This window comes from Trichechus manatus, unplaced genomic scaffold (genome assembly GCF_000243295.1).
Source record: "Trichechus manatus latirostris isolate Lorelei unplaced genomic scaffold, TriManLat1.0 scaffold00022, whole genome shotgun sequence".
Lineage (NCBI taxonomy): Eukaryota > Metazoa > Chordata > Mammalia > Sirenia > Trichechidae > Trichechus > Trichechus manatus.
Window position 1 is genome coordinate 11,151,462 of NW_004443958.1, and position 9,131 is coordinate 11,160,592.

Sequence of the window (9,131 nt, forward strand, 5' to 3'; positions counted from 1 at the left end):
TTTGGTGAAAATATACGCAACAAAACATACACCAATTCAGCAATTTCTACATCTACAGTTTGGTGACGTTGGTGACGTTATTCAAGTTGTGCCACCTTCATGACGGTTCTTTAAACCCTAACCTGCTGCTGTTTCCCCCGGGGGTTGCTGTGATAACGTTAGAATTCCCAGGCACTGCTGAGCATTCCAGATTGGATCTCACAGCTCCCGAGACCCCAGGCCTGGAGAAAGTTTAAAATAAGTTAGGGCATAAAGATTACTGGGTGACTAAAGCTCCACATACAGCTCTGAAACCCGGTTTTCATACTAGCCTGCTCTGCCTCGGCCTGGTTAGCCCTTGTGGAGAAAGGAAATGGAGCAGAGGAGGGCACGCCCCCTCTGCTCACAATCAAGCTCGCCAGTCTCCCCTCTGCGATAATCTTAAACCAAGCCAAAATCAAACCCACCGCTGGTTTGAGTTGATTCCAATTCACAGTGACCCCATAGGTTTCCAAGGCTATAAATCTTTATGGAAGCAGACTGCCACATCTTTCTCCTGAGGAGCTGCTGGTGGGCTCAAACTGCTGACCTTTTGGTTAGCAGTTGATGGCTTTAACCACTGCGCCACCAGGGCTGTTTATAAAAACTCTGTTTCCCCTCTTCTGAGCACTCCTGGGTAACATTGTGACTCTCTGCCCCACACACGAAGTTAGGCGCTGCTAGAGAAAGGTGAGCAGAAGTGTAGAGGATCACTTCTGGGCTGCAGCTTTAAGAGCTTGGTGCTATTCCCCCATAGAAGCAGGCCCTCCATGACAGGGTGCCTTCTGTGATAAGGCCTCTGCCAGCCTAGGCTCCTAAGTGACTGTGATGTGCAGAACCTCCCACTCCCACCCCTCCAAACCACAGTGGGAATGTAGTGTGAGCGAGAAGTAAACCTTTGTCGTTTAGGCCACTGAGATTTTGGAGTTGTTTCTTACTGCACCATAATCCAGCCTATCCTGACTTATACAACCTCTGAGACCCACTTACTTGAGGGCACTTTTGTGGAGCTGAATTCCAAAGGGCCTTTTCTTAGTTTCTTAGTGCAGCTATAACAAAAATACCACAACTGGATGGCAGAAGTTTTCTGTCTCACAGTCTGGAAGCTAGAAGACATCAGCTCTAGGGGAGGGTCCTTCCTTGTCCGTAGCCCCAGGTATCCTTGGATTAGGGTGGGATTGTATAATTACAATCACAAAATGGAGGACAACCACACAATACTAGGAATCATGGCCCAGCCAAATTGATACACACATTTTTGGGGGGACATAATTCAATCCATGACAATACCTTTGGTCCTCATCAGATTTGGATCTTTTCTTTCCATCCATCTTCATGGCAAGTGCCCAGAGGCCCATGGTATCTTTGTACACAGGACCCTAACAACCATGCCTTCCATAATCCAAGTGCACAATAGATACTGATCAACTGATTGAGGAGCTTCTGCTGCTACCGGGGAGATGCGTGTTTAGATGCACCAGGATTGGCTTTGCTCTCCCTCTGTCCTCATGGTGGGGAGGAAGGGCCATCCTCACCTTGACCTAGGCTCCCCTCTTCCACCCTGCTTGCCCTGCTGGCCTGTTATAAAGGTGCCAGAGGCATCTCTAAACTCTTTGTTTTCTGGACTTGATCCAGGAAGCTGTCAGACACAAGGAAACGTCGCTTACTTTCTCAGCTTCCTCCTGAAGAGCGTGTGTCAGAAAAGCTGTCATTAGAGAATATAAATATTGCAGACACACATGTATAAGCATAGACACAAGCTCTTTTTGTTGCTGTTCACTGTATTTTGTTTGAGACAGATGTACTGCGTCACAAGGCGCTCCAGCCCTCTCTCCTCCATAGGGTGTGGTGAGCAGGGGTATCCAAACGATAACGCAGCATGCTGAGTGGACAGAGGGGGTCAAAGGCAAGGCCACAGTGCAGTTGTACAGTGTGTGCCAAGGGCCAAGGCCACCTTTGTCTTTGCACAAAAGCGCTGTCAGTTCACCGCATCAGGGGAGGGTGCCTTTTGCAAATTCATACAAACATACCTTGTAGGCTGGTGGCCCTGGCTTTGAGGACAGAGATTTCCAGACCCTCCGACAGTGCTGATTGCTAGTGAAGAGATTACAGGAGTCCCTGGGTGATGCAAAGAGTTAACACGCTTGGCTGCTAACCAAAAGGTTGGAGGTTCAAGTTCACCCAAAGGCACTTTGGAAGCAAGGCTTCTGAAAGATGAGCTATTGAAACCCTACAGAGCAAAGTCCTACTCTGACACATTTGGATTCACCATGAGTTGGAGTCAACTCGATGGCAAGTGGGGTAGGTGAAGAACCCCCAAACTTTCTGAGCCCCATTTTCCCCATCTAACCTGAAAAGCATAAGCCAGGCCTCTCCCAACTCTTCAGGAAGGAGGAGGACCTGTGGAATAAGGAAGGTAAACCCTGGAGGTGAGGGCGGTTAAGACTAAGGAAAGAGGGCAGCCAAGAGGGAAAGAAATGAGTAAGAAAGTCCCGTCAGGGACCGGATGGCTCTGCCCAGCCCTGCTGTTTGTCCTCCTTTGACTGGACACACATTGCTCTCCAGCCCTGCTACTGGACAAGTGCCTGCCGAGTCACCTCTGTGAGGCCTCCTGAGAGAGCATTTCTCGGCTTCAAAACACTCCTCCCTGCCAGTGGAGTTGGTGGTAACTTCCAGGGGCTACTCTTCAAGAACAGTGCCCCAAAGTGGAAGGATCCCAGGCCTGCTTTGGGGCTTCCTAACCCCTTCTTCCAAACACCTCGTGTCATCTCCTCACAGGACTTGGAAGTGCAGCCTGCTGGTGAGAGGCAAATTCAGGCCATCTGTTCTGGGAGGCCTACCTGCGAGCATAGCATGTAAGGCTTCCGGTTAATCTCCTCCTTGCTGAATTATTCTATCCAAGTCCTGGATTTGCTGTAACAAGGGGGATGTGGAGCCCTGCAGGTCTGGGTTTGGGGAGACCAGCCTTGGCTTCCACTCCAAAAGGGCCCAAATTCATGGATTCAATCACATATTTGGCCTGCGACGTGCCAGGGGGTGGGCAAACAATGAGTTGAAACAGACATGGTCCCAACCTCAGAGAGCTTCTATGACTTGCTAAGAGCCTCTAATATTGATGTTTCCCTTCTCTGTGGTTTGTTGGGTCTGAGAGGGTGACAGGGAAGAATGACAGGGAGAGGAATGGCCGGTATAAGGGTGTTATGGATTGAATTATGTCCCCTAAAAATATGTGTTGTAAATCCTAACCTCTATACCTGTGGTTATAATCCCATTTGGGAGTGGGTTGTCTTTGTTATGTTAAAAGGCCATGTCAGTAGGGTGTGTTTTAAGCCAATCACCTTTGTGATATAAAAAGAGCAGATTAGGCATAGAGAAGCCAACAAGCAGGGGTGGGGGAAGATAGATGCGATGCCACATGAAGATCACCAAGGAGCCAAGGAACAGAAGCTGAAGAGACAAGGACCTTCCCCCAGAGCCGAGAGAGAGAGAGACTTCCCTAGAGCCAGCGCCCTGATTTTGGACTTCTTAGCCTCCTAAACTGTGACAAAATAAATTTGTTGGTTAAAGCCACCCACTTGTGGTATTTTTGTTATAGCAGCACTAGGTAACTAAGATAGAGGGGAAGATATAGGAGCTGAAACTCGAAGGTAGAAGTCAACATGCCATAGGCGGGAAAGGCATAGCAGAGATTTGGGGTCACAGTTGTGCCAAGTTTGGTGCTATCCTAAGTGTAATGAGAAGCTACTAAAGGGCGACGGACTCATGATGATGTGGATTCCCTAAGACACTTGGCATATTCTTGTGTGTCGTGAATACACCTCCACCCTCCTTGTTGCTGCCCAGAAAACACATATTGCTCAAAGATTAACATTGGGAAAGTAGAATCAAATCTCTCATTCTCAAGCACAACTGTAGACCAGCCATTCTCCTGCCCAAAAACCTTCCATAGCTCTGCACTTGCCCTGAGTGAAGTAAAATTTTTTACATGGCATTGACCATCCTTCATAATTTGGTGCTGGCTTACCCACCCAGCCTCATCCCCTCACTTCCCTCATGCCAGTTAACTGGATGACCAGCCTTCATTTGCCCCGTGGCTTTGCTCATCTCACCCCTAGACTGAGATACTTGCCATGCCTGCCTTTCATACCCCACCAAGCCTGCCACAAACCCTCCCTGCTCCATAAGGCCCAACTCAGGCACTACTTCCTTCTTGAAACCTTCTTTGAAACCCCCATCCTCATCTGAGCTCCTGCACTGTCCATCGCTCCTGTTTTTCTGCTCTACCAAAATGCATGTTCTATAATCTCTACTAGATATATAATAGGGCTTCGAACTGGTTCGTTCCAATTTGAACCCCTGCTGAAAATTTGCATTTCCCAGGCAATGCTAATGCTACTGGTTAAGGACTAATTCCAAGAACCACTAGTAGAGCAGTGGTTCTCAAAATTTACTATACATAAGAATCACTTGAGGATCTTGTTTAAATGTAGATTCTGATTCAGTTTATCTGGGATGGAAACGAACAAACCAGTTCGAAGCCCTGATATGTAAACTCCTCGAAAGCAAGTGCTGCATCTTATCTTTAATATCTCCTACCATGATGCTCAATCAAGGTTTTACCATTAAACGAATGAAGGGATGTCATTTATAAAAGAAATGGCCTTCTGAGACACAAGGAAGTATTCTAAAATCAAGATTAAAAGGACCAAAGTGGCCCATATTAGGATTCTTTAGTTGCAAGTAACAGAAATCAGCTCAAGCAACCTTAATTTATGATTGGGTGTGCTTTTTCTATTGCTGTTATACCAAATTACCACAAACCAAGTGATCTAAAACAACACTAATGTATTATCCTTCAGTTCAACTATAAGAAGTTGACATAGGTCTCACTGGACTAAAATCAAGGTGTCAGCAGGGCTGAGCTCCTTCCAGAAGGCTCTCTTGGAGAATCTGTCTCCTTGCCTTTTCCAGCTTTTAGAGGCCACCTGCATTCCTTGGCTTATGGCCCCATTCCTCCATCTTCAAGGCCAGAAATGTTGCATCTCTCTGATGACCCTGCTTACGCTATCACGTCTCTTTCTCTGACTCACTCCTTGTGCCCCATCCTTCCATCTTTAAAGATAGCAGTAATTACACTGGGCCTATCCAGATAATGCAGGATAATCTGTTTATCTTAAAGTCAGCTGATTAGCAACCTTTGTCATGTAACCTAACATATTCACAAGTTTCGGAATTAGGACGCGACTTCTTTGGAGCTATTATCCTACCCACCACACAGTGGCATCACTAGGGTTGGTGTCACTCAGTGTGGTAACTCATAGTGTCATCTCCCCCCCATGCTAATTACCACAATATTGTAGCTAAAACATCAAAAATTTTGACAAAATCAGTGACTATAAAAACACCAGCAGCAACAAAAACAACAGCGCGGGCTTGTAGCGCCTACAGCCGAAACCGCGTGATTCAAAGCCTCATTGTAAACGGGTAATAATGACAGCTCTGACCTGAGGGCGTTAGAAGGTTCAAAAAGTAAGTTAGCATAGAGTTTAGCCTTATAGGTATATTGATACATATAGGCTGGGCTTACAAAAAATGTTTTTGTTGTAATTAACTACAAGGATATTTTTATAAAAAATAATAAATTTCTGCTGAAACACTGCACAAAAATTTTACAGTCATTTTGGTGTCACCCCCTCTAACAGTGTCACCTGGTGCGGTCTGCAGTCCCCCCCCCGTACACCCCTAATGACACCATTGCTACCACACTCCAGGTGTCTCATGGAGGCTAGAGAACAGGAAAGGCCTGGAATCAGGAAGTGTCAAAGGCGAGAATTGTCCCTGTGCCCTTTCCGGGTATCTCCTGCATTTTTTTCCCCCTCTCTGCACACGTGCTCTGTCTGCTCTTCTGTCCTCTTGTCAGAACACGGCCACCACACCCCCAGCTTGTGAGCTTGTGAGTTCAGACACATGGAGAGACTCTTTCACATCTAAATCTCCAGGAGAGAATCTGATTGGCCCAGTTTGGGTCAAGTGACCACCTGCCCTCCACCAATCAGTCGGAGTCACTGAGTACAAATATGGCTGCCAGGCCTGCCAGTGAGAGCAGTTCCCAGACAAGGGCCTTGCGGGGGGCATTAGCTTAAAGGCCGACAGACACAATACCAAAACTTTAGGTGATGAAGCTGTCGTGTGCCTAGAAGAGGATAAGGCAGGGTGAACCCCAAGTAGACAAATGCCTGTCTCGACTTCCTTCCTCGTTAGCAAAACCTCTTAGGTGGATACACTCTTACTTGAAGACAAGATCAGAGCCAGGCCTGGCCTGCCACTCGTTGGGATTGCTGGATCGCTGCCTCATGGAACATTCACTTCAGCTTCAGGCTGTATAGCAACAGCTCAGCTGGGTCTGAAGCCCTAAACTAAGGCCTGAGTTAGCAAGTGGTTAGGACGTGTATGACTGTGTGACTGACTTGACACCACGCACAACAGCACGGATGGAGCTTTGGCATCTTTTGGAATAATCCCCTTCCCCCTCTTTTTTTTTTTTAAATAATCGAGACCCCAGCAAGCAGTATGTAAACTGTATTTTATAGATTAAATTTCAAAAACACTAAAGGCTGTTCTTTGAAACAACTTTTTGTAGAGTAAATGGTGGCCTTGGATTTGTTTCACAGAGATTTTTGCCAAGGTCTTTCCGAAATGAAGCTCATCTTTGTCGATCTGTGGTGCACACAGGAGGGCAGGGGACGCTTCTGGCGCTGGCAGTGGGGCTCTGTAGGGATGGCTCATGGGCTTCCGGCTCACCACGCTTCAGGCCGCCCCCGCAAGGGCCTGAGGCTGCAGGAAGGCTGCAGTGAGCAGAAGTCATAGCACATCCATGAGGCTCAGGCCGCCATAAATGGGCAAACCAAGGACAGTCATGGAGCTTATGAATTAGCAAGGAGGACTTATACAATGGATTATTGAATTATAATTCCAAAAAGCACTTAAAGAACACACACACAGGATGCTATGACGTTAACGGGGGACTTGAGCAACTCTGGAAACCCTGGTGGTGCAGTGGTTAAGAGCTCAAGCTGCTAACCAAAACGGCAGCAGATAGAACCCACTAGCTGCTCCTTTGAAACCCTATGGGGCAGTTCTACTCTGTCCTGTAGGGTCACTGTGAGTCGGAATCAACTCGACGGCAACAGGTTTGGGTTTTTTTGGTTGAGCAAGTCTGGGGATCAGGCACATCTCATCTGAGAGTGACCTTGGAGCTGAGATTCATAGGAAGGGAGAGTTCATGGTAGAGCTGGGGGATTGCAGGGGAGAATGTTCCAAGTAGAGATAACTGGATGGGCAAAGGGCTTGGGTGGGAGGAGCTTGAAGAGTCCAAGGACACGCAAGGAAATCAGGGTGGCTGCATCCGAGTTGAGGCTGAAGGGGACAGGCCAAGCCAGACCAGTGTGGCTTACAGGCCTCAAAAGGATTTAGGAAATCACTGACGGATTTTGAAAACAATCTTTATTTTCATAAGATCGCTTCGTTTACACTATGAAGATTGGTTGCAGCGTGTAAGAGTGTAAAAATAAAGGCGTCTCACCTGCTTGAATACCCAGCATAGACTCTTCCTTGGGAGATGCTGAAGACAGGCCTTTTCAGAGTGCAAGAGACAGGATTGCAAGGAATCCCACCCCGCCCACCCCAAGTGCAGACTGTCACATCTGTGGTGTATGTCTGCTCACCTCCTGAGTGATTCATTCCCTGACCAAGAGGGTGGTGGCATTCTGAATAGGCAGGCCTGACAATTTTTCTTTAGCATAATCATTGCTCAATTAATCACCATCTGTGCTGGAAATGATCGTGAGAACTTTTGTCTGATGAAATGAGAGATGCCCTATCTTCCCGGATGCCCTTTGTCACTCCTTCATTACAGCTGAGGCATCAGAGTTCAGGAGGCTTGGTTCTCACCCACATCAACACACCGCTGCCAGGAGAGTGGGATGGGCGGGGTGAAGACAGGAGCAGGATTCACAAAGACCACTCGGGCAGTGGGTCTGTGAGCAAAGCCAGAGGGTTAAAAGCTAAAAGCATGGGCAAAGTTGGCAACTGGACTAGGATGGAAACTGGAGGCCAAGAGAAGATAGCAGAGGAAAGGGAACATTTCTAGGGAGCCTAGGTGAATGGGGGAAAGAGAAATAGGTGGGGTGCTTGGACTGCCTCCGCACCACATCAGATCTGTAGGGTATTAACCTTTTGTGCATACAAGATAGATGCTGGCCAATTAATTCAGCAATTCTGTTCAACAAATACTGAGATGCCAGGTATTCTTCCCTGGGGATACAAATACAAACAAAGCAGTCATAGTCCCTGATTTTACTAAGTTCATTATGGTTTGAATGCCAGCTGAGAATTTGCACTTGTAACAAGTTCGCTGCTAAGAATTTGCATTTCCACCCCAGGTATACTGAATCAGAATCTGCATTTTAAAAAGATCCCCCCTCCATGATTCTTATGTCCTTCCTAGGAACTTGTTAGAAATGCAAATTCTCAGCAGGAACTTCCAACGAACTGGTTGGAAGCCCTGGTTTGAAGTCTATCATGGAAAACAAACAGGCAACTACAATGTAGACTAATAAGGGCCAACATGGGAGTGAACGAGGAGGAAAGCAGCAACACCACTTGGGGATCAGGAAGACTCTGGTGAAGCGAAATCTCCTTGGGTCTGAAAGATGAATATGAACTAGCCATATAATGGGGATGGGGTCTCCAGACTGAGTGGGGCAATGTGTGAAGGCCTAAAGGTGAACGTTACAGTACAGTTAAATATGGAGGGCGGAGGTAGGGAAAGATGTAACTCTAGTAGCCAATGGCTGTATCATGAAGGGCTCAGCAAGCCAGGTTAGAGTTTATTCTGAGAGCAATCCACAACTAGTCCATAAACTCCATGATAATTGGTGTCTCCACAGCAACAGAACAATGCTTGGTACATGATAACCATACAATAACCCACTGCTGTCAAGTTGATTTCAACTCATAGCGACCTTATAGGACAGAGTACAACTGCCCCATAGGGTTTCCAAGGAGTCGCTGGTGGATTCAAACTGCTGACCTTTTGGTTGGCAGCCAAGCTC